The sequence below is a fragment of the Corvus cornix genome, chromosome Z (genome assembly GCF_000738735.6).
Source record: "Corvus cornix cornix isolate S_Up_H32 chromosome Z, ASM73873v5, whole genome shotgun sequence".
Classification (NCBI taxonomy): domain Eukaryota; kingdom Metazoa; phylum Chordata; class Aves; order Passeriformes; family Corvidae; genus Corvus; species Corvus cornix.
In genome coordinates this window covers 29,486,118-29,512,830 of record NC_046357.1, presented here as the reverse complement: position 1 = coordinate 29,512,830, position 26,713 = coordinate 29,486,118, and the positions used below count along the sequence as shown (strand labels likewise).

At 42.5% G+C, this 26,713-nt stretch overlaps 1 long non-coding RNA gene across 1 annotated transcript; it reads left to right on the top strand.

Annotated features, from left to right (window-relative positions):
• The first annotated feature begins 15,915 nt into the window (after positions 1–15,915).
• LOC104689762 lies at positions 15,916–21,540 on the top strand. The gene is made up of 3 exons (XR_002045523.1): positions 15,916–16,024; positions 16,226–16,323; positions 17,880–21,540. It is a non-coding gene; the product is annotated as an uncharacterized LOC104689762 (long non-coding RNA).
• Positions 21,541–26,713: the final 5,173 nt, after the last annotated feature.

Genomic DNA, 26,713 nt, shown 5'->3' with positions numbered 1-26,713 from the left:
GAGGAGGGGACTTGGCTGTCTGTGCCTCTGCCTGTGTGAGTCCCATGTGTGGGTGCTGTGAAGGCAGCTTGTCAGTGTCAGTGAGTGACCGTCCATCCTCTGTGTGTCTGTGTGTGTGACTCTGGGGTACATGCTCTGATTTGATACTGGCTGAACCTAAAAATGGGAAAGCAACAACCATGTTCCTCAGCCTAGGCAAGAGCCCAGGGCACTGGGCTGGGCTCCAGTAGTTGCTCCTGCCAGAGACAGTTTTGTTTTGGCTGCATACTGTCTCCAAAGGAGGCTGAATATGGCAGTATTTCTGTAGTTACGTGTGAACTACTCAAGGAAGATAACTCCACACTTCTGCCTGAGAAGTAACAGCCTGTCAGCTGCTGTACCTGCACTCCTGCTCTCTTTGGCAATTGGCTGTCCATCAGAGAGATTCAGAAGATCTCAAACTTTAAAGAGAGAGGATCAGAGAAACTTGTATCTTGAAATGAAATATTTTTAAATAAAATTGCTCTGTTAGTCAAAGCAGGTGGCTTCAGGACCTCTTCCTGATACGCATAAATTTTAGTGAAGTGAGCCAATGCCTTTATCATCAGAACCTCATCTTGTGTTCATGGCTGGGATTAACTGCAGTCAATCTAGAGCTGAGAACAGTGTACTCAGAGATGCAGAGGGCTTAAATTTACCTTTTTTACTGGTGCTTCAGGGTAAGAAGATGACAGCCTGCCTCCCACTGGCTGATGTGGGAGAATGAGCATGGCTACTTGAGAGATAGAAGACACACTGCCACTCCTGCCTGCTACTCCCTCTTCCCTTTCATTAGAGTCACCATTCTAATGAAATTAGTCTGTTTATGTGTTGGTTTATGTTCATCCAGACAGGCTTTGCACAAATATCAGAAATCTGGAAAGCAGTTTTCAGTCCATGGAGGGCCAGGAAGAGATCAACAGTCTGACAACATGCAGAAATTTTCCTGTGGTGTCATCTTCCTGAAACATCTGCTGTGAAGTGCTTCTCCTCCACAGTTTTTTTCTTGATTAGCTCTTTCTCTGTGTCAGCTTTATTCTATTTTTATTGGTTAGAGTACAACTCAGAGCTTAAATAATTTCTCAGATTAATAGAAGCAGAGTATTTCTATCCTTCAAAACTGTAATGAAAGTAAGGAAAAGAAATGTCAGCACATTTAAACTGGAGTGTACAAGGTTGTGGATTTCATGGGGGCTTCTGCTCAATTAAAGTATTTTTAAAGTTGTGTCATCCTTCTAGTACTCTCTTTGACCTCTATGCTGTAGAAGGAAAAATAAAAACACAATAGCTTTTCATGCCTTTCTGTCCTAAATGTCAGTGTGAATAGGCTTAAATGTGCTCTAATTTCTTGGTGGGCATTTTATTTCCAGGCCATTTGAGAGAGTAGTTATTTGGATTTCTCTGCTGTCACACAGAGCAGAGGAGAGGAGCTGAGTGTTACTTCTGCGGTATCATAAAGAAGTGGAGCATTCATTCATATTCATAATTAACGGCACAAACAGCCACACATGCTCTGTCTGGCTTCTCTGATTTGTGTTAGCTTCCTTGTTTACACACATCCAGTGATCACTTAGCTACTCTTAAGGAATGGGAAATGTTTCAAGGTGACACTGCAGAGATTCCCATGCATGCTCCCTCCCAGACATTGCACTCCTTTCCAACACAAGCACCCCTTTCTGTGCAACAAACTGGTGCTGAGGCCAAGCACACACAGAAATTATGCTCTGAAGTTTTTAGTATTCAAGTCTCAAGGTGACTTATTAAACAATAAATCACAAAGCAGTAAAGACAGAAATTCAAAAACTGTGTTTTCCTAGTACATCTAAAAAACAACCAAAAATTCTTCCCTGACAATTTCCCCAAAGTTAGGGTAGACCCAGAGCCTTGCAATTACTGCAAGCATGGAATCTGACTTTTACAAAGGGAAGATGAATTGTGCTCATATCAAGATCTGTGACCTGGTGTAGTGGTTTGGTCCAAAATACTCATTACTATGTACTTTTTGTGAGATAAGAATTAGGAGAAAGCAAAGCAGGCACAAAACTTGAAAGAATATAAAGAAGTTTATTGACAGACCTAAAAGAAGGAAAAAAAAAAAATCATACCACACCTTCAGAACTTTTCTCCTCTCCCCACCTTTCCCCCTTCTCCCACTTAAAAAAACAATCCTTGAGATGTTCAATCTGTTTACCACTTCCATAATAACCTTGTTCAGTTCATTTAGGGAGAGGAGTCTCTCTTGCTCATGCTATGGAGACGTCTCCATGAGAAATTCTCTCATGGCTTCAGTATCACGAGCCAGCCGCCCGGGTTGGTTCTCCGCTCACATGTGAGAGTCCGTTCCCCCGACTTGCAGCTTTTCCCACAACTGCTTTCGAGGGTTCAATCTTGAGCTACTGGGGTACCATTTTAAGGTTGAGCTGTTCAGAAACAAAAGTTCTCTTCACCCGTCTCTGGGAGCATTTCATCTCTAGGAATAGAAGCCCTCCCCTTTTCCTGGGAGACAAGGGTCCTCATCATCTTCATCTCTAAGACTATCTCCGGGAGCATCTCTAGGAACAGATGTCTTCTTCCGATTGGAGCAAGAGTCCTCATTGCTTCCATCTCTCCCTGTTCAAATTTCTCCTCAAATTACAGCTGCTTCAGCATTTGCTTATTCCAGCACAAGTGCTTTCGCTCACAAGTACAGTTTGAATGCTCTGCCCCCATGCCTTCATGAAATTACAACGGGTACTTTGATATATCATAGTCCATCACCACCATAGCTTTACAACAGAATTTCAGCTTTAAGCACATCCTCTTTCTCCTCCCTCAGGATTTCAGGTCTTCTTTCTTTACTTAATGTCTGCAGCACTCACAGCACTAAAAGGGTTAATCTCACCTGGGCCTTGCAGCTGGAGTTTGCTGATCGCTGTTGGTCACATGATCTTTGCCAGACAGGGGGCAGCTTCAGCTGAATCTTGGCCGCACTGGAGAGGGGGAAGCTGGGCCGCTCCGTCTGCACAAAGCAGGGCTGGGGGGGTTCCGCATGTGGAACAGGGCCCATCAGATCCAGGATGGCTGTGGCCTGGCCTGGCCCCAGCCTGAGCAGGTCCTGGCCCGGACCCGGCAGAGCCCGGCAGGGCCCACTGGGCCCTGTATGGGCCCAGCCCAGTTACCTGTCCCCAGGCCAGAAGCAAGAGACAGTGCCTCCCAGGGTTTGTCCATTCTTAAATGTGGACCACAGAGGCGGTCAAAATTCTAAGTGGCTTAAAAAATTGTCAATTTTCAAACTGGCCAGTTGATAGATTCTGTTAGGTCATAGAGGAAGCTGTAAGCACTTCTTTGCAAAAGACTCACTTCTGAGGCTATGCTTGCTAACCTATGACACCTGGGATGAGATTTCCTCTTTTTAGTGGTCATTAATCCACCCTTCTCAGCAAGATTGTTACCCTTGTCTGCCTGTTGCATTTCATTCAATGAAAGATATTGCAATCCATACTAGGAGTTTCCAAGTGCTTTCCCAGCACACTTACTTCTGGGGTATCTCTCAGTGTCAAGTCTGCGGGTAGTCATACTGAAGTCTCGCTGGGTGTAAAGCTCTATCATGCAAACAAAGTCACTGAAGCTTCTTAAGATCTGTAGTGTTCCCATTTGTGTGTATGCAACAGAAGATTATGCAATAATCCCGGCAAGACTGGGTACCTGTTGGAGAGTTACCCTTTGTGCTCAAAATCAAGGTTATATTATTGCAGTAGGGACAGGCAAAAGCATGGTTATGACATAAAGGATCTTCGAGTTGCCGTATTTTATGTGCGTATACATATATGTATGTATATGTATATGTATATTTTTTTACCGTTTGTTTCAACTAACTATTTAGCAAACTTGAGTGAAATTCCTGCAGACAGAAATCATGTTGCAGGATTTTTCAATAATAAACTTCCTGCTTGTATGCTAAACTGGAGACAACCAACAGTATCTGTTGGTGCAGCCTGAGAGCTTCTCATGACTAGGGCAGAAATGTCCCCCTTATGCTCTGCCACTGTGCAGGAGGGAAGTGCAGAGCCGCCTGCTTCCATGGCAAGCAGGATGCTGGGCATGACACTGGGCCCAGAGCATCTGTGGTAACTGCAAGCTGGCACTTCTGCCTAGGAAAGGGGCCGCCAGCTCTATACCCACATTTCAAGCCTATTTCCTCAGGTCCTTCTGCCAGTAGTGACCATTTGTGGCTGTTTTCTTGTCTTCTGCTGAACTGCACCTCCTTATCTGCTCATCTACCGACATGCTGCCATTCAGCACTTCCCCTCCCATTTCTAGCGTATATGTGGTACCTGCAAGAAGAATGGGAGAATGAGGAGCAATCCCTGTGTCAGTAATTCTTTTGGAAGCGGGAACGTCAAAGCACTTCTCTTCCTGGTGCTACAGTTCAGAAACAGTGAGACAGCTGTGGACTGGCTCCTATAATCCCCGCTGCTAGTATCTGTACCCTTTAAATCTGTCTTTGGAGTCTTTTCCCTGGGAAACCACTCCTGACCTCTATCTGAGATGAGTGGTAAAAAAACACGGCAGAAAAGAGCTGTGAAAGTCACATTGCTCATTTCCAACCTAAGCAACATGGATCTTCATTCTACTTCATCTGCTTGTGAGGTTATGGATAAAAAGTCTGGTCTAAATGGTCCCTATCTGGCAGCAAGAAAATGGTAAATATTTGTGCTGTTCCTGCAGCTTTATTTTTCTGTTTAGCTTTTGTTTTACCTTTCACATCTCTTTTGGTTGCATTTCTTTAATATCTATGTAGATTGCATTCCCTTCTTCCAGTTTCCTTCTGCAAAGCCCTCAGCAATATTTGGTAGTTTCCTTTTCCATATTTCAGTCCTGGGTCTCAAAATTTTGCCATTTCACTGTTTAAAGTGATGTATGCCTCATATTTATTATTTTACATTTTATTTAAGAGCAGCTATGGATGCTGCTGTTGTTTTTCAGTTCATGCAGAAGCTTTCCCTCTGCTTTACATGGCACTGCAATTGTGGAGGTTTTTCAGTCTTTTGCCCACATGATTAACTCTAGCAAACAGAATGCTATCTTTTGCTGGGATGTCCACACTGTATGGTCCACTTTCCACCCAATCATGGAAAATGGTTCTCTAGAATGAATTCTGAATACTTTAAACCTGGTGAAACCTGTAAAACCTTTTTTCTTCTCCATCTTTCCCTTGAAAATTCTTTCTTAGTACTCAATAAACAGTTCATGCTAGGCTAGGGTTTAAATTAACTTCTTGTCTGGCGAGGAAGAAGAGTAATCTCCACTAAAAAACTGCACGGGAAATTGTTGGGGTCCCTCCCCTGCCGTGTAGCCCTGGGAGAGGGGCCCTGAGGGCACAGACACGGGGTTTCCCTGCCCCTGCTCAGCCTCGTTCCCATGGGTTGGTTTGTGTTCCCTGCGCGGGCAGAAGGACCCTTGGTCCCGTGACTGGAACAGTTCCTGGGCAGAGCTCTGGCCATGCGGCTGGAGAAATAAACATCTCTGAAACATCTAGCAAGAATCTGTCTGTCCATATATATTTCCTTTCCACGGGACTCCTGGTTTGATATATGCGTGTTGCAGGATCCCCACTGCAACATAATGGTGGAGAATTGTGAGCAGAACGATCCCCGATCCCTAAGCGACTGATTTGTGTGAGTAAACCCTGAAAACTTTGGATTCCTCTTCTTGGTTTTGCTTTGCTATTCCATATCTAAACTATGGAGGAACGGTGGGAAGACTCTTGGCTCTCAGAGCCGCATATGGACATTTATCTTAAACTTGAAATGATTCTTGAACAACGATTTGTAAATTTTAGCTTGATTCAAGCTCAAAAAGAACTGAAACACTTCCTGGCATGGTTGTTTAAGAACTTTTTCTATGTTTCTTGGGATTTCATTCTTACCAAGGGCTTTTGGAAAACCGTTTGGACACAGTTAATACTGGAGTCAAAATATATGCCGATGGAAGAATATTTTCGTGAATATTATTTAGTTACCGAGACTGTTGAGCAATGTCAGCTGTGTCCTGGCGAAGGGAAGCCTGGCGCAGGGACTGTGCGGCCCAGGCCACGTGCACCGAGTGCTCTGCGAGCAGCAGCGAGGCAGTTCCTGTGCGCGGGCGGAGCCAAACGAGCCGCAGTGTCGGTGGCGGAGCGAGGCGCGGCGGGAGCGGCGGGACCCGGCGGGACCCGCCCGGCCGCGCGCAGCGCATGGTGGAGCGAGCCCCGTGAACGCCCGGCCGAGAGGGGCAATGCGTGGGCGGCGGCTGGTGGCGGTGGCGGTGGAACGGAGCCGTGCCCAGCCGAGACGCGCACTGGAGCGGAGCGCGGGGGAGTCATCGCTCGGGGGCCCGGCCGAGACGTGGGTACAGCGCCTGGCAGCGGCAGCGAAGCTGCGACCAGAGGAGGCGACGCACGGAGAACTGAGCGGCGCGGCCCGGCCCGGCCCGCGCAGCCCCGAACGCGACCCCGGGAAGAGCGCGCAGGCACCAGCAGCCCCGACAATTCCAACACGGGAGCGACCGAAGGAGAGAGCAAAGACGCAGCGAGACAGAAAACAGCAGCCACTCGGAAAAAGGAAAAGATCATAGTAACTAAGACCTTAGGGATAGTAAAATGGTATAATGTTAAGCAAAATTATGGTTTTATAACAAGGTGTGACAACCAGCAAGACATATGTGTGCATAGAACTGCTATTAAAAAGAATAACCCTGAAAAATGCATCCCAAGCTTGGGAGATGGAGAAGTCGTGGAATTCAAAATTATACGAGGTAGAAAAGGGTTACAAGCATCGCAGGTCACTGGGCCTGATGGTGTTTCTGTAAAAGGCAGTATATATGCAAAAAATCGTAGTCATGTTAGACAATATCTCCATTGTAAGCCCCCCCTACAGTTTCCCTTTCCTAATCCCACCTTTCCCTTTTACCCTATGTCCTATTACCCCCAGTGTATTCCCAATCCGTTTTTTCACCCATGGTTTCCCTCACAAAACCATGCTTTTGCCAATTGTTTCCCCAAAAATCCCTTTCCAATGCCGAGTGGGGGATGAAAAGGGGGAGGGAAGAAGTTAAACCCTCTCCTGCCTCAGTTTCCCCACAAAGCATGCTCAGAGAATTCTGTCTCCCTTCTGTCAGCCCTAAGATGTTCCACAGAATCTGTTTGGACATTTAAAGGCTCAGGAGGGTGGCTTGTTTTGTCTTGAAACGGTCCTTGTTATGTTTATCCAGTTGTTTTCATTCTCCTTTTATTAAAATAAAACGGGTGAGGTGTTGGGGTCTCCTGCCGTGTAGCCCTGGGAGAGGGGCCCTGAGGGCACAGACACGGGGTTTCCCTGCCCCGGTCAGCCTCGTTCCCCATTGGTTGGTTTGTGTTCCCTGCGCGGGCAGAAGGACCCTTGGTCCCGTGACTGGAACAGTTCCTCAGCAGAGCTCCGGCCATGCGGCTGGAGAAATAAACATCTCTCTGAAACAGCTATCAAGAATCTGTCTGTCCATATATATTTCCTTTCCACGGGACTCCTGGTTTGATATATGTATGTTGCAGTATCCCCACTGCAACAGGAAATCTGAAATATACAAGTGCACATTCTTCCATTTGCCATCTGTCCCTGTTCTTTGTTTGTTTCTCAGTAAACAGATGACTAAAAGTGGTTTGGGTTTTTTTTAAATTTTATTTTGGAGTCTTATTTTCTTTTTAAACACTTGAGAACAGGGTTTTTTTTCTTTCCACTGTTCCATCATTTACATCTGGAATCTCAGGTCCCTGGATACACTGTCATGAGTTACATCTGTGTGACTATACAGTATGACCAGGTTCTTCCAGATGGTCCATGCATGGAGAGTGTAATGTTTAACATAAAATTTGCTTATTTGAAGATAGCTGATGTTACACTGGAATTTTCATTTACCCCAAAATGTAGGTCACGGTTGGCAAAATGCACTTATTCAACACACAGTTCTATGAAAAATACCAATGTGATTCAGTTACTATTCTCTGTAATATGCTCACCACGCTGGTGCTGCCTGTTCCCAGTCTCACCAAGATGACACACACAGGCTGAAGCCGGCTCTAGTCCATTGCTGTCTATGTGCCTTAACTAACTTAACTGGCACAAGTTGTTCAATGTTGCACTGTCATAATATTTTAAAAGTTTTCAAGTGGAGTCCAAACCATGTTGTCATGTTGGCCGTTTTCTATAATATATCTAAATCCATGTCTTGGTAGCAGGCCATAATTTTATCAGCAAATTGCAAAAAAGAAGTGGTATTTTCAGCTGTATTTAATTGCTTCCCCTCATTAGAGAAACTACTCTTTAGAGAACCCAAACAAATTTTCAGCCATTTTTGATAATTTTGATCAAATGACCAAAGACAGTAGAGTGAATTTCATTATTAAATTTGATCTGGCTTTTCTGAAAAGGCTTAAGATGTACACCTAAATCAATCCAGGCTGAAACCAGGAGAAGTAATTAAATTAGTTCCTTTCTTTGGCTATTCAGCTTCCTGTTCAACTATAAAATTGTTGAAACTAATTAATACAGCACAACCATTGATTATAAAAATACCATATTTCTGAAATATGAGCTATAAATATAACTGTGTTTTAATGAAAATTGACATGCCAGTTCCTAGGTCTTAAACGAAATATGATTCCTTATTGTGCAAATAGTCTGGAGTGAGGGAACATTGTGAATTACAGAAAGCTCTGTGGTAATCTATGACAAAAGGGAATAAATCATAATTAATAATCTCTAGATTCCATTCCTTTTTTTTTCAAAGCATCATTAGAAAAAGAAACAAGACAGGAGACTCAAAAGAAAACCCAGAGGATTTGTAAGAGGAAAAGAAAGTGAATTGAAAATTAGTATTGTCAATTAAAAAAAAATAAAAAAAAAAATTATAGATAATTATTAGCAGGCATCTACCACTGAAGGAAAAGTCTAATCTCTAAGACTGACAATTTTAAAGGCACAAGAGATCTGTAGTCCTAAAGTTATGTTATCATTTTCTCTTAAATTCAAAAGAGCTATGAAACCTGTTAAGGAATACATGTAATACTCAGTTAAGTTTATTGAAATAAAGCAAGATCTTCTGTGTAGCAACACACATGATACCTGAGAACAAATTCGGTTTCTCTTGAGGAAGGCCATGGTAAACCTTTTATTTTCTAAACAGGAGGATATTGCACTCTACTGCCTGGCAGATCAAGCCCAAACTCCTATTGTAACCTTTCGGATAGTGTGCAATCATCAGTTAAGAGGATGTCTTTAATCAGCTGATGGTTGACACTTGCTATACCCTGGACATTCATGAGTGACTTATCTCAAGTCTATGGAAAAACTTACGTTTTCAGTGACTTCAGTGAGGTGTGTTTCAGAGGTGAACTGTGGTTTGTAACACATGATATTTTGTGTTATTGTTAGCCTTTCCAACACACTTCAGTTTAGAAACAAGCAGGACAAGAGGGGACAATTGTGCTATGACAGGTGTACATGCACCAGGTTTGGCTAATACAAATAGCTTAAGGGTCCTCAAGGGCCTTAAAAGCACTGCTAGATTCACCAACAGATCTTTTCAATTACATAACACACTGTGACTTGACTGTAATGGCATTAGCTATATGTTTTTAATCCAGTTTACTGTCACTGAAGACTTCATGCATTGTCCTTCAGGTCTGCTTTCTGAAAGCTCTGACAGCCTGGGTGAAGCCAGCTCTCCAATCTATTTTTAACAAAGTTGCTTCTCTTGCTGAGCTTACAAATTTATTAATAGAGTTCAATTCTTTCACGCTTTACACGTTAACGCAAAATAAGACTTACGCAATCAAAAATCTCAGTTGTTAAGTGGCTAAAACTCAGGTAGTGACAAGCTTTGGCCTGGTTACTGTGTGATAGCAGTCATAGCTACATTAAACTAGTAGTATCTGCAATTGAGTTGTGATATCCATCTCCCTGTTTTAACTCTTTAGCAGGCCACACTCTGTCTGTACTGGATATAGCAGGAGAAAATGAAAAGTAGATGATGGTCAGTGTATTATAGCAGTATTTCGGGGATTTTCTGAGGAAATACTGCAGATGCTTGATTCTGCTGCAAATCCTATGTTCTGGTTGTGTCATATCTCTACGCACCTTAGATGAGTCCAGCTTGTCTGTAGTATGTGTATTGAGTATTTACACACTCTTCATCATCTATCAAAGCATATCCCTAGTTATTAAATGTTGAAAGGTTAATGTTAACCTCCATTTAATCTACAGCACCAGTCTCCATAAACAGGTTTTCAGTCTAGCCACTGGCTAGTTTTGTACTGGAATGGAGGAGAGATACCTAGATGGTATCTACAAATCTTTCTCAATTTTCCTTTAAACAGTTTTACTTGAACATTCACCTTTATGTTGCACACAAATCTGGATATCTGGAATAAGCTGCAGCTGTTTTGTAAGCTATTTGTCATAGAAATTTGTGGTTTTTTTCTCTGCAATAATTGACTGCTGCTATTCATATCTGGTTTGAATCAACTTATTAAAAGGTTTGGGGGATAGGATCCATTTCTTTCATTTTGTGGGACCATGGTTCATGAATTAAATTTTCTGCAAGCTGAAGCAGTAGGAATTTTGTCAGCAATGACTGAGAAAAATGAAAAGATACAGTTGTTTGGTTTCAACTTTAAAATTGCAACCAATTCTGATATGGAAAATACATCTTTTTTTCTAGTTTCATTTCAGTTTTCAGTATCCTATTTGTAGTGGCTAAGCATTCTCAGTAATGATGGGGCCTCAGAGTATGAGAGAGATATCCTGTCTGTTAGAGTGAGAGACAGACATAGCCAAACAAGTAGCATTGTTTAGTGATGGTGGGTGCTTCTTGAGTCTGGCACAAATGGTTTAAGGTCTTTTCTAGGTTGTTGTAGTTGGTGTAATGCACTGTGGACTTTATTTAAGTAACTGTCATTTATAAGAAAACACTCACAGCCAAGAAATTATGTATTCAGAATGTTTGGGGCTTTTTTTACTTGGTGTTTGGTTTTCGTTTTCAGTTTTCATTTTTTACTGAGGAGGAACATAGATCAATTACGACTTAGGCTTTTCAGAATTTGTTATTTTATTCTTGGCTCTCTTGGAACTTCTGTCACTGACAGCACTTAGGCTGGAGTTGGTGTGCAAGCACTCCTAGTGTTTTGATCCCTAATTCCTGCTCTCTTTCCTTTTGAGCAGAAAAAAATAGTGTTTTAAATTCATATATGAGTTATGTTCTATTCCACCAGCATGAGTAAAGCAGAAAAATGGCCCTAAAAACTTTGCTTAATCTGTTGGGAAGATAAACTTGCATAACGACAGGAAGCTGTTCAGGAAAGAGAAGAAATTGGAGAGAAATTTTTTAATTTGGTTTTCCCATCATCTTAATATAATAAGCAAAGCAATTTTGTACAGCAGGTCAAACAGTCTACAAATGCAATTTATCAGCACCAGAGAGATATGAATAGAAACTGTAGCATAGGGGCCCTTTTGCTTTTAAGGAAAGGGAATGCTGCAAAGCTCTGCTTCCTTTTGCTCTTCTGTCTTGCCTGAGCCCTCAGTTTAGGATTGAAGGTGGAACTAAACTCTCATTTTGTATGCTTGTTAGGAAAATTGTATTATTCTCATTATTCTTTAATCTGTTATCTCTTTAAAAAGGGTGAATGAACTCTTTATATAAATCTAACATGTTTAGCTACTCAGTGTTGCTAGCAGCATTATTCCAGGAATCCTCCATGCTGAGAAACTGTTAAAGTCCTAGGAGTTAAGTATTGGATCCAAAGGGCATTACGAAAGTCACATTCAATATACTAATTCATGTAAGCCCATTCCAGAATTATCTGGCTGCCTCTGATTATAGTTTCTGCACAACATGAGATAATTAACCACAACAATGGCAAAATCATGTTAAATACCATCCAGTAGTCCATAACCATATTACTTGAGGAATTAAAACCCCCAAACATTTCTTTCCAAGCTTTGTGTGCCCTGGTGCTCTGCTGTTAACAGTAATGCTGAAGGTCACTTGGCATGAATCACTTCAGTGCTCTATGTCAGCAACCAGTCAAATCCTGAGTCTGCCTTGGTGAAACTTGCCATTCAGACCTGCTCTGGGGTAAAGAACATGAATGTCACAGGCAGCTGGTCTCTGAATGACCTCTCTTTAGCCTCTGAAAACCTTCTCAGCAGATTTATTACTGTGGAACACAATAGGGATTTAGTGCTGAACAGAGTCAAGTGCTGCAGTAGATGGAGATCTAAAAAGATGAAGAGCTAGAGTTTTTTTCACAGATGTGTAAATGTGTGGGCAGGGCCCAGCTTAGCTGCTGGGAAGGAGCAGCAGATGAAGGAAGTGTTGTGTACTGAGAGCTTTACGCTTTCTTCCCTCAGACCATGCCTGTCAGGAGAGGAGGCCAGCTCCATGCCATCCCCCATCCTGGTGCTGCCATGAAGGCACCGCACCTATCCTCATGCATGGTCCCAGTTCTGCAATCAGTGAGGTCCAACTTGCTTTGGGACTGACTTCTGGTTATTTTTCTTGTTCCCCTTCAAGTTATGTCCAAACTGTTCATGCTACATATGCAGTAGCAGTGTGGTATGAAATGTTTTACTATTGAGGGCATGGAAAGCAAGCAGTGAAGTTGATCATTTTGATCTTGAAGGCAAGATTTAAAAATCACCAGTGGAACACCTTCCAATATAACACTTTTCTTTTTTCCAGGATTATCTGTGTACCAAATTTACCAGAAAGATACACTGCTGGGAAGGAATTACCTTCCCACTGCTTTTCAGCTGGACCAAGGGAAAAGCAGGCTGCTTCAAGAACTTCAGTGTTGCAAACAATAATTTTGCTATCTCCAAAGAGCCCCACACAGGTGTCTGCCAAATGTTTATATCTTTCCTGGGAAACTATTTGTTCAAGTGTTTTTATGTGCAACTGGGTAGCACATAAAAGAGTGCAAGTGCATGCTTACTGCAAAGAAAACCTCTGGTTCAGCAGATGCAAGCACTCTTTCCCAAGCATTGTGAGCATGCAGAATTTCAAGCTGCATGGGAAAGGGTCGGAGTCACAAAGCCTTGGCATTGCCAATGTGGTCGTGATGAGTCATTGCTTGTTGGTAATGGAATTCTTTAAAGAAAAGAGTGAGTCATCTTGTGCAGTACCAAGCAGGAATTGAATTGCTTCTGGGCATAGAATTACAGGAAAGCAAAGCCAGGGAAATCCTTTTAGTGCTGCAGTAAAAGCACACAGATTACAGGTGGTGATGCTAAATTGATCATTCAAAGAGAATAGGAGAGACATGTGACTCTTAGTGCTAGCCAGAGAAGCATTTTAGCTATAATGTCCTAGAAGACCTCTCAGTAGGAAACTCAGCTGTGCTTTGTTGCTATTCTGGTTTTTGACATGGGAATCTTGTCCAAGTCTGCCAGAATGATTTGAAAGCAGTCTTTGTGATAGCACAAAATCTTATCTCAAAGCATTTTAAACTGGACTTAAATTCAGTATGGAAAGAAATTGCATAGAGCGGAGAATTTTGTGGCAGGGAATCACCACCTAGGGTCTGGAATACGGGGAAGAACATCTCAGTAGATTAAAAGCTACCTTTCTGTCTTCTTGATCTTGAGTTGCTATGAGAACTGCACAGTCTCCCTGTAAATTAACATCTGTGTAGCGACTTAATAATATCAGGGCTGCCTGAAATTTGTATAATGCTGCAGATTGAAAGTTGTGTCTTATATCCTCACTGCCTTGTCTCGTAACAGTAAAATGTGCTTGTTTCATAGAATCACAGAAGGGTTGAGGTTAGAAGGCTATCTAGAGATTCTTAATCCAGCCTTACTCATACAACAAGGGTCAACTAGAGTTGTTTGCTCAGAGATGTGTCCAGCTCAATCTTGAGCATCTTCAAGACGAAGATTTCACAGCTTCTCTAGCCAACCTGTTCCAGTATTTGATCACATTCCAAGTAACTAAGTTTTTCTTTTGTTTCTGGTTTTGGTTTTGGCTTTTTTTTGGTTTTTTTGTTTTGGTTTGTTTTGGTTTGGGTTTTTTTTTGGTTTTTTGTTTTGGTTGTTTTTTAAATGACTTTTTTCCTCAGATTTGCTGTATATAATGCATCTATAGCTAGACTGGAGTGTCAAAACTGATGCAGATGTATTGGTCATCAGTGATAAGGGCTGGTTACCCCATGGCTCAGGGTATAATTCACCAGAGGGGCTTTGCAGGTTGCTGCTGTTGAGAACGTTATACACTGTGTTGCTATCAGGCAGCCTGACTCGTGCCATGATGCATTTCTGCAGCTGCAGCAGTGCCATTGCTGCTCCTGAAAGTAACCACCTCATAATACGGAATGAGCTGATTTGCTTGTGGGAGGCTTTGTGTGACTGTGGGGCTTGGCACTTCTTGCTGTCTGCTCAGAGCAATGTCTCAGTGCCTATGAAATAAAACTCATACTGCTTTTCCCAGGCCTGGCCTTCTGTACAGTGAACTAAGGCAGGTGTGCTTTTTTCCTGATCTCTGTCACAGTGAACATTCTCCGTCATAGTAAACAGGCAATTTGAAAAAACTCAATTGCTTGGTAGCTGTATTAACCAGGACGTTTGATGCCCGGTTTAAGCCAACAAACTGAAATGGCAAATGTTACCTGGCAATTTGTATCGCTGTGCTTACAGTATTTTTCATTGTCACTTCCAAGTTTCTCATTTCTGTGATGTCCTCAGGAGAAGCTAGTGATGCTGAGAAGTACAAACAAACTGAACCTTCCCTGATCTTCTCCAATTCTGAGATAAGGAAAATGGAGGTAAAGTGTGTAATAAAGCTGGGGCTCATTAGACAATCCCTGACTAGCTGGCCTGGCTGCCTTCTGAACTGAGAGGAACATGGGTTTCAAAGTAGGACATGATAACATCTAAGCCCTATATGTGAAATTGTATGGAATATTTCCCTAGGTGTGGGTAAGTCTGTAGGTTAGATGTTTTGAGATACATTGACACTGACCTCTGTAATTTATATAATCTGTCTAATATTCTTGAAGTATCTTAGTCCCTTTGGATCATGAGGACTCTTTTAGAGTCTTTAGGAGAATATCAGTTCAATAGACTTGTGAAACTACTTGTTTGATTGTGGTTTTCTGATTATATTCACCATCTGAGTACAGCACCCAAAATCTGAACTTCTGGTTTCCATATGTGTGCATGTGTTTCTGTATGATCTGTTTCCATGCAGTATCAGGTTTTTCAGATCCCTGTGGAGAATTTCCTGCAACACTGACGAGAAGGTAGAATATGAAAACAATTTATAAGAAGTGCTAATATTAGGTTTGAGAATACTTGTGCCATTGTATGCACACAGTAAAGAATATTGGAGAGGGTTCTGCATTTGCTGTAGCAGAAGGGGAAAAAGCCTGGAAAACATCAGTACTTGATGGTATTTTAGGTATCAGTTTAGAAGAAGACACAATGATGGTGCTAGACATTTGCTGCCTATGTTGTTGCACAGCAGGTTTGTGAGCATAAAAAAATTAGTGAGTTTGTGCAAAGATGGTCCTTATTTCCAGCATTAGCAACAGGTAGGACTCATAATACTTCTCCTTTCCTGGCAGTTTTTTAAAAGCACTGGTGAGGAGTATTGATGCAGAATGTACAGGCTGTGGGGTTCAGAACATGGGACTTCAGGGCCAGCTTTTTGCCTGCTGAATGGGAACAGTGATTTTTCCATTCTCCCACCATATTTGACAGTTCATGCTGAAAGTCTTTCATGACAAAATCTGTTTCATATTACATAAACCATGTGCAAGCTAGTGGAAAAATGCTACTTCTGAAATTATTCTTTAGTAGTTTCTGCATTGGCTGTCTTTTGCCATTATTTGGGAAAGGGCAGGAAGCCAGAGGGAAGAGGAGCACAGGCAATCTCTCTCTGTGTCATTTCATCACTCACAACATGAAGATCAATCTGAACAACTGGGAACATGGTTGCCACTGTCAAATACTGAGTATGTGACATTTTGTTTTCCATTGCTATGTGTACTGGATGGTTGTGTTGCTGCATGCATGCCGTCTTCCTTTGATTCACTTTCCAAGCAGGAATTCGAGGTGAATGTTTGTCATCCGCTTCTGGCAGTTTACAAAGCATTAGCCTTTAATTTATTTTTTTTTTAAACAACTATTCATCTAATTTTCTTCTTGTCTTTCAGCTCAGTTTCCCTGTGCTTTCCTTGGTTCCTACTGCGATTTCAGAGGCATGGAGCAGCTGCAGTTCTGACCTGCTGACTAACAGGTTCATGAGACCTCTGTAAGTCTTTGTTGGTCTTGTTTGGCTTTGCTTTGTAATTAGAAGAGTATCCACTGGTGTCGTAAGTGCATCTGAACCTTTTGTCCTCTGCAATGCTTCTGCAAAGAGCTGCATGTCCCAGCAGATGGAGTAAGATAAACAGCAAATGCACAGCCATTGATATGTGCTGGTTCCCATCACAATTTGAATGCAAATTCAAATGGATTTCATACTGCTAACAATATAAATATATATATAGATTGTAGTCAGCTGATTGGAAGGGCCGGATACTTGCCCCTGCTTTGCAGTTCTGTGAGTTAGTGTTAGCTGGGATGGCAGATGTCTCAGAAGTAAATTAGCAGTAACAATCAACTGGAAATCGTGTATTTCCCCAAGGTCCACAAGCACCCTATTGTCGTACAAAGAGAGATAAATCCAGGAAGGATGTTACTAGTTCTTAGGGAATTAGTTATTCAGTCTTTTATTAATGGGAAAAAAAAAAAAAAGGGATATTTTCCATAATTCAGCATCTTTTCATATAAAACAAAAACTATGTCACAAGGAGAAACCTTATATTATTCAAAAGCCCATAATTCTGCAGAGCATTTTGCAGGCATAAACAACAAACCTTGGGTTACTTACACAATCAAAAATACATGTCTTTTCAGTTGCCTATTGCAGGAGTATGCCAAGAACCGAGCCAGAAATTACCCCCAGGAAGTTTGTTTTTGAAAATAGGCAGGTTGTGTTAGGATGCATGGTGAGCCTGTGGGAGTTAGAGGCTGTCCACATGCCATGTGTTTGAATGTCATTGTTGCGCTTGCTTAGGCTTGTAAATTGGCCCTTGAAAATGCCAGAGAAATAATAATAAAAAAAAGACAGGGATCTAATCCATGTTTATTTTCTTGAAGTTTTCTTCTGTTGTTTTGTTTTGTTTTGTTTTTATTTTTAAATACAGTTCCTGCTTCTATGAGTAAACTGGGAAAACTGGTAGCTTTCCTGCTTGAAAATTCCCATATCTTCTGCTGTATTGAAATTATTGTTCCTGGTGCTGTGAATTGTTACCTCTGCAGAAGATTATGCTGCTTTCTTTCCCTTAATAAATTACTGCTTTTTCTACCCCATCTTTTTTACTACAGTTTGGGCTTTATTCAGTGACTGAGATCATAAATGCATATGAGTGTATTTTAGCAGTTAGCAGCCATCTTGCAAAAATCTTGAGTAAAAAACACGTTCGGGTGTTTTTTACAGGACTTCTGACATGAAGTAATAATATAAGGCCGTTGAATAAACTGTCTACGCAGAATGCTAGAAGGTGAAATTTGTACTAGAACTATGATATCATATGTCTGACTAAACTGTATAAAATTTATAATTTTCAAGGTACATTTATCACAGTCATTCACAATCCTACCCCTGAAAAAGAGAAACAAACAATAGAACAAAAAACTCCCCCCACAAAAACCCTCTCATATTAAAAATACGTACATTACTTAATCTGTATACATATATATGTGTAATTTGATCTTAATATGGTTAGATTATGTAACTGCTGTTTCTTTCCCTTTCTGTTTTAGTTTCTCAGCATGACTGCAGTTGTCTACAGAGATAATTGGAATATTTTTGCTCCTGTTACCCTAATGAGGGAGGGCAGAAGTGTTGTTGCTGTTTCACAGATGAAGGGAAAAGAGGTCAAGTGGATTTTCTCAAGGTCACACAATGACATCTGCAGCAGAGCTGTGATTTGAAGCCAAATCTCCTGAACCACAGAATTTTGACTATTAAAAGATCAGAATATATTGGCTGTAACAACCATGAAGACACGCAAATCAAATGCATAGTTTTTATGCCTTCCTTCCTGCCCCCGCCCTCACCAACATAACAGCAAACTGTGGGCTTTGTTTATACATTGGTCCAGCAACATAATAGCTCTTTATCATTATCCTTGATAATGCAAAGTTTGGTTGAACTGTTCATCCAGTCCCGTAATTATTGGCATGGGAATACAGCACAGGAACAACCATTTTCAAATGAGTATTTATTTTGAAGTAGAAACATGCCTCATTGTTTCTTTCCTTAAATCAACTGGGTAATAAAAGCTAAGACATTCAGCTCCTGATCCTGAAAGGAAGGATTCCAGGTTGTTCTCAATTTCTACCTTTAAAACTCACCTTTGCTGAACTGTGTTCAGAAAAAGTTTAATTTATGATACTCACAGCCTGCCATTATGTGTAGTAGTGATGTATTTTTCCTATGTGCTCCACTGTCTCCCTGCTCCTGTTTGGCTCTGTTCCTTTAAACAGTCAGCATATTTGGACAGAATATCTTTTCCTGCTATCCTGTGTTGCTTTCAGGCTTTGGGGGACGATTGAAATGCAAACCAGAAACAGGGAGTTGCATCCTAGACACCCCTTGCCTTTTCCCCACTGACTGGAGTTGTCCCCACTGGCTTAAATCAGCACATAAGTCTGAGAGGCTGCCAGCGTTCTGCAGAGACTGAGTGGTTCTGCTTACCACGTTTTGGGGTAGATCTGTTCTGATACCTTAAATAACCTGATCTTCTGACAGTTTGGTCTGTCTACTTTAGCACTCAACCCTTGCATTTTAACCTTGTCTGTGTTATCCCCTATCTCTTGTGTGTTGATTAGTTGAGAAACTGGAGCTAGGTTAGTTCTGGTGTGCAGAACTGTAACAGCTTTCCCCCACACCTGGCAGTTTCTGTTCTCATTGACAAATCTCAACTCCAGAAATACTCCGCTTTTTTTCTTTTTTATTTCTTTTCTTTTCATCCTTTTCATTTTTGGCAGCTTGGTCTGCTTCTGAACAGTTTTCATTTAGGGTCATATTTCTGCTGACTGCAAAGATTCTGCTGATTTCTGCTGCTTCTCTGCTTCATTTTGTCCCTTGCAAATAGCCAGTGCTGGACTCTCTTAGAAAACTTCACAGTGGACAACTTGGGCAACAAAAGATACAGGTATGTACAACTCTGAACTCTGGAGGCCGTAACACTCAGTGAAGCTTTCTGGACTCACTAACATCCTCTTTTCACTCACAGAAGAAAAATCAGAGGAAAATGCCATGTATAGTGGATTACTAGTTCCCTTGGTCCCTAAGCATTCATTTCTGTAGAGAAGAAATACTGGGAAAAGAAACAAACTGTTCTGAGCTGGAAGAGTTTGCAGCCCTGAGTAAATGTGGAGCAAGGCAGGCTACCAGTTCAGGGCCAGGACATTAAATTATTTATTTTGCCTGAACTGGCCTAGTTGGTCTGTTTTGAGAAGGTCGCTGTATTGCACTATTATGCTTCCATTGATATGGCTGAAGGCCTGGTGTATCTTCATCAGCACTTCAGTCATATGGTTTTCACTGGTTTTGAAGAATGCATTGACGTGACCAGGGACGTAGCTTGCTCAGATTTAGGGGTTCTTCTATAGGCAGCAAGGTGTGTTGCTGTTTTTCAAGGAAAAGGAATATTGTCAGATTTCCCCATTTAGTGAGAAAAGAGGAAATTGAATAGACCCAATAGTTTAGTTCTGTTATCCAGGTGATCCCATTCATGACCAGAATTTCCTGGTCTAGGAGAAGGACCTCATGTAAAACCCTCTTGGCTGCAGGTTGGACAGGGGTGTCTGGGACTGGCAAGCTCCTCTCATCACAATAGTCCTTCACCCTACTACACAGGTGTTCAAAGTAGAGGTGTAAGTGTGTCTGTAGATAAGCAGTTCTGCACTACCATGCCAGGCTTTAATGTTTTCTGCAAAAAGCTCATGCTAAGTCAAGTCCCCTTAACTATTGCTTATGTGTTGTCTTGATTTCATCTGCTATTTAGAATACTTCTGTAAGAGCACCTGATTGTTAGCCTTGCTCTTCAATCTTCCTCTGCTCAGGACTCTCCTTGATAATTGCGTGTGACTTCAACACCTTTCCCTCACCTAAGCTTTGGACAGAACAGCATATGGAGATTTTGCCCAGCCTTTCCTCTAAGCATGTCCATAAGAGACCTCTCTGCTCAGTAACAAGGCGATGAGATTTCAGTCTTGCACATACGGTTTGTGGGAGCAGTAGGGAAGCAATGTGTTCCTTAAATGTACCTCTGACAGGAGAGAAAATGGCCTCAAGTGGCAACAGGGGAGGTTTAGGTTAGATAATAGGAAAAATTTATTCAGTGAAGAGTGATCAGGCATTGGAACATGCTTCTCAGGGAAGTGGTGGAATCCGCATCCCTGGGGCTATTTAAAAAACATGCAGATGTGGTGCCTAGAGACATGATTTAGTGGCGGACATTGCAATGCTAGGTTAACAGTTGGAGCTGATACCTTCATGGTATTTTCCAACCTTAGTGATAATATGATTCTATGGTGCTAGGATTCCAAATGTCTGCAAACGCTGTCTGTACCCACATGAAGTTGGTGACTTCATTGTTGACAAATAAATACTATTTCTGAAGCAAGAAAACCCCCACAAGAACAAAACATGGTGGCTTTGAATGGATGCCTGAAAAATAGTGAGAATATGCCAAGTTATATATTTTTCCTAAGAACATACCAGCTTGCATCTGCTCAGGGGATTTTCTGAATAAACTGTTTCTTTCTTGTTTAAGAGAATCTGTCCGTTGCATTCCTCTGGTATTTTTCAGGTTCTAGCAAACTTCAAGAATTTAACTCTTTTGACAAGAAGTATTACCAGCATAATGAGATGTTGTATGAGGAGCTACCTCTTCAGGATTATTTTGATCCTGGTCTCTCATTTTTCATGTAATACTTCTTGGAAGTCATGGTGACCTGGTGATCGCTCTTGAAGAGCTCACTTTCTTTTGCAGCTTCCATGTGACCTCACACATCACTTCTAAACATTCCCAGTCTGCTTTAGCCACTCTATGCTTTAGATATTTGAGAGCTTTTCAACAGCTCAGCAGAACAGAGATATTTTTCCTACTTCTGTCTTCGGTCCCTTTCTTGTGCTGTGGTCTCTGGCCAAAAAAAGGCATACAATTCTAAAGAAGATAACAGAAAATTACTGTTTTGCAAGGTGTCTTTCTGTGTGAATGAGTGTTTTAGGTTGCTCACAGAATCACCAGCAAAGGTACTGGCAAAAACAGTTTTAATATAAAAGTGAAATCATAATGAATAATAAAAAATTGGACTGAAACGTAAGATCAATTAATCTGAAACTAAAATCAACCAATGTTGGGGTCCCTCCCCCGCCGTGTAGCCCTGGGAGAGGGGTCCTGAGGGCACAGACACGGGGCTTCCCTGCCCCTGCTCAGCCTCGTTCCCATGGGTTGGTTTGTGTTCCCTGCGCGGGCAGAAGGACCCTTGGTCCCGTGACTGGAACAGTTCCTGGCAGAGCTCCGGCCATGCGGCTGGAGAAATAAACATCTCTGAAACAGCTCAAGAATCTGTCTGTCCATATATATTTCCTTTCCACGGGACTCCTGGTTTGATATATGCGTGTTGCAGTATCCCCACTGCAACAAATGGTGGAGAATTGAGAGCAGAACGATCCCCGATCCCTAAGCGACTGATTTTGTGTGAGTAAACCCTGGAAACTTTGGATTCCTCTTCTTGGTTTTGCTTTGCTATTCCGTATCTAAACTATGGAGGAACGGTGGGAAGACTCTTGGCTCTCAGAGCCGCATATGGACATTTATCTTAAACTTAAAATGATTCTTGAACAACGATTTGTAAATTTTAGCTTGATTCAAGCTCAAAAAGAACTGAAACACTTCCTGGCATGGTTGTTTAAGAACTTTTTCTATGTTTCTTGGGATTTAATTCTTACCAAGGGCTTTTGGAAAACCGTTTGGACACAGTTAATACTGGAGTCAAAATATATGCCGATGGAAGAATATTTTCGTGAATATTATTTAGTTACCGAGACTGTTGAGCAATGTCAGCTGTGTCCTGGCGAAGGGAAGCCTGGCGCAGGGACCGTGCGGCCCAGGCCACGTGCACCGAGCGCTCTGCGAGCAGCAGCGAGGCAGTTCCCGCGCGGGCGGAGCCACGCGAGCCGCAGTGTCGGTGGCGGAGCGAGGCGGCGGGAGCGGCGGGACCCGGCGGTGCCCCCGGCCCGCGCAGCGCGTGGTGGAGCGAGCCCCGTGAACGCCCGCCGAGAGGGCGGCGCGCGGGCGGCGGGGGGGTGGCGGTGGAGCGGAGCCGCGCCCAGCCGAAACGCGCGCTGGAGCAGGGCGCGGGGGGTCGTCGCTCGGGGGCCCGGCCGAGACGTGGGTGCAGCGCCCGGCAGCGGCAGCGAAGCTGCGACCAGAGGAGGCGACGCATGGAGAACTGAGCGGCGCGGCCCGGCCCGGCCCGCGCAGTCCCGAACGCGACCCGCGGGAAGAGCGCGCAGGCACCAGCAGCCCCGACAATTCCAACACGGGAGCGACCAAAGGAGAGAGGCAAAGACGCAGCGAGACAGAAACAGCAGCCACTCGGAAAAAGGAAAAGATCATAGTAACTAAGACCTTAGGGATAGTAAAAATGGTATAATGTTAAGCAAAATTATGGTTTTATAACAAGGTGTGACAACCAGCAAGACATATTCGTGCATAGAACTGCTATTAAAAAGAATAACCCTGAAAAATGCATCCCAAGCTTGGGAGATGGAGAAGTCGTGGAATTCAAAATTATACGAGGTAGAAAAGGGTTACAAGCATCGCAGGTCACTGGGCCCTGATGGTGTTCCTGTAAAAGGCAGTATATATGCAAAAAATCGTAGTCATGTTTAGACAATATCTCCATTGTAAGCCTCCCCTACAGTCTCCCTTTCCTAATCCCACCTTTCCCTTTTACCCTATGTCCTATTACCCCCAGTGTATTCCCAATCCGTTTTTTCATCCCATGGTTTCCCTCACAAAACCATGCTTTTGCCAATTGTTTCCCCAAAAATCCCTTTCCAATGCCGAGTGGGGGATGAAAAGGGGGAGGAAGAAGTTAAACCCTCTCCTGCCTCAGTTTCCCCACAAAGCATGCTCAGAGAGTTTCTGTCTCCCTTCTGTCAGCCCTAAGATGTTCCACAGAAATCTGTTTGGACATTTAAAGACTCAGGAGGGTGGCTTGTTTTGTTTTGAAACTGTTCTTGTTATGTTTATCCAGTTGTTTTCATTCTCCTTTTATTAAAATAAAACGGGTGAGGTGTTGGGGTCCCTCCCCCGCCGTGTAGCCCTGGGAGAGGGGCCCTGAGGGCACAGACACGGGGTTTCCCTGCCCCTGCTCAGCCTCGTTCCCATTGGTTGGTTTGTGTTCCCTGCGCGGGCAGAAGGACCCTTGGTCCCGTGACTGGAACAGTTCCTCGGCAGAGCTCCGGCCATGCGGCTGGAGAAATAAACATCTCTGAAACATCTAGCAAGAATCTGTCTGTCCATATATATTTCCTTTCCACGGGACTCCTGGTTTGATATATGCGTGTTGCAGGATCCCCACTGCAACAAACCAAAAATTATCTATGTGGAGCCTGGGGATGGAAAAGGGTAAGGATGGGAAAGGGTAAGGATTCAAAAAACAAGGGAGGTCATGCCACTGAGTCAGATGGCTCTCTTCTGTGCAAAACCTCGCCCTGGACTTGAACAGTAGTTTGTGCCTAAAGAGTTTAACAACACTAAAACAATGATCTAATTTAAACAATTTACAAAAGATTCTACAGAATTTACTTCAAGCCCTGTTTATAGCCCTAACTTACCTACCATCCTAAAGTACTTAAGAATCTAAGGTTCCAAGTAAATTTTCTGTAGCATATTCACACAGACCTAGAGTATGTACAAGGTACCTGTGAAAATTCTCCCTCAAACTCGGTGAAGTGCTCATGTCAGATGTCTTTGCATCTTCTCAACAGGCAAAGGGTTGAGCCTCAAGGAGTGGGGGTATCAGCCCAGGGTCTGTCATCGTTGTTCAACAGTGGTCATGCAGGTGCAGCAAATATGAGAGTTCTCTGGCTCTGTGAGTCCTTACTCAGATGGAGATGCTGGAAGTCAGAGGGTCTCACTTAGGACCTCTGTTTATAGGTTCATAAGAACGCTGGCTTTTAACACATTGACATCCTGGCCACAATCTGAGTTGGTAACTTTCTATTAAAGTTCAATAACAAAAATGTTATTCCTCTTGGGTTGTTATTCAGGTGAGAAAAATAAGTTTCCAATGGTGTTTGTTAAAACTAGGAGCTCATTAGACAGCACCAGTTCGTGGGAGCAGACCATGTTTCTCATAAACTCAAATGGAGCTAAGCTCAGGTGCTGTTCATCAAGACTAAGGCCTAATGAGCATTTCTGAGATCGTAGTGTGGCCCGAGGTTAAGGACAGTGAGAGATGTTACCAGGCTTTCTAATGCTTCTGGGGTGTTTTTTTTTCCAGTGGGTTTTGAGCATTTTTAGGTTTGAGTGGGTTTTAAATTGCTGTTGCTTTTGCTCTAATGGAGCAAAACTAACTTCTAACCTCTAATGGAAGAAAATTTGTGTAAAGGAAAACATTTTTCAGCCCTCAGTTTCCTTATTTTGATGGAAAAAAGAGACTATGGGCTGGAATACTGTATAATCACTTACAGCAAAAGAACTATTTTAAATGCTTTTTGCAACTTCAGAAGAAATTTTGCAAATGTTAGTTGAGGAATTTCCAATATACAGATTGGACTTGCTGTCATGTAAGCATCTGTTTTCTGTCAAATATTCCTTGACACACCTTCTGTCCATAATTAATCTCATGAATAGAGCAAATGCTAAAAAAGTGTTCTGCTTACAAGACAAAAGTCAGAAGTCTTGCACTAGTATAAACAATCTTCAAATGCAATTCAAACAACCATTTTCAGTAATCATCATTTTAATTCATAATGCAGTAGTAGAGTAAAATGCAAAATATTAGATATTATTATTATATTCACTTAATTGAAATGGAAAATTACAAGGGAAAATGAAATATCATTCTGATCTTTTTTATACTGTCACATCTAAAAGATTTTGTCCCTAATTACAGCAAGAAATATATTTGGAGAACACTATTTTGATGTCCTAAGCATCTTCACCTATGTATAAGGTTGATTCCTTTGCCAGATTCTTAGTCAGTTTTGTTTCCCCAGTCCAAAGTCCTCCTTTGTGGCAATCTTCATTTTTCCAGCCTATCTGGAATTCCTTATTACTGCCCCATGGGTTTTCACCAAACGTGGTCAGCACCTTTCAGAAGGACTATGCTCCAAGCAGATACACTTCTCTTAGTATTTATGCTAAGGCTTGCTGAAACAGAGTATTAGTCTTTTCCCCATCAGTGTTGGCTTTTCCCCAGCAGTCCAACACGACTCATGAAGCTTCATAGCTCCCAGGCTGCTTCAGACTTTGCAGAGTCTGGAATGGCACTGTGGTATTGTCCCCCCTGTTAGTTCCACTGGATGATTGTTTTGGGCCCTAGTCCATGTTCAAAGTCTTCCTTTGTTCATCCTTATCTGCTGGAATAGGAGGCGTGCTACCACAGATAGCTATCCTGCAAATTAGAGGACCAATAAACTTTGGTACTTAGTGGCAGGTGCTGATATGGGTCCTAATAGTAATTTTTGTGCCCCAGAAGACCCTTCCTATTCCCAATCAAGCCACCTGAAAGCTTCAGGGATGCTCAGAGTGCCATGGTCTAATGCACTGAAAATGCCACTTCTGATCCCTGACTTCTGCTCTTTGTCTGTTTACTGGAGATGAGCCTATAGCAACTACAGTGGTGAATGTGAATAGTTTAACAGATCATCCTGATGATGTGTGTGACTATTTCAAAGTAGACAGTTGTCTGGACATGCTTGGCATTGTTAATTGCTGTTTTATATGCCTAGAACAGATGTTATGCCTCAGAGCAGCAGCCTGTAGAAATAGAAATAATTAATCCACCTGCAGTATCCCAAGAATTGCCTGCAGCGTGTCCACAGAGCCCCAGGGCTCCATGCTGCTCCCATCAATACCTGGCTGTGAAGATAACATGCTTATAAATTGCAACCAGTTTGAGGCACCCACACTGAAATGCAGTGCTTAAGTGAAGAGAGAGGAGGGCATAAAGAGCAGTGGGGAAAGGCAATTTAAAAGGATGAAGTTGCTCTTGAACTGCTTGATTTACTTCTTTTTTTAGGGGTGAATTAGATTGAAGAACAGACCCTACAAGCCTTTTGCTAGTGTACGTCAGCATAAACTCCAGCCCTGAACCTCTACAGTGCAACAGCTTTTAAGCTGTCTAATTCCTCTGCCTTTCCTCTGGTGTGGTATAGCCACGTGATGTATGCACAGGACCAGCTGTCTGCTCAGGATTGCTCAGCTGTTGGGGACAGCTGTATGTATCCTGTGGCACAGGCAGGTGTCCTCATGGGTTTGCATTGCAGCATGTTATCTGGCACTACTCTGTTGGCCTCCACCAGGTCCTGCCACTGCAGTAGAGCATCAAAGTCTTTTCTCCTG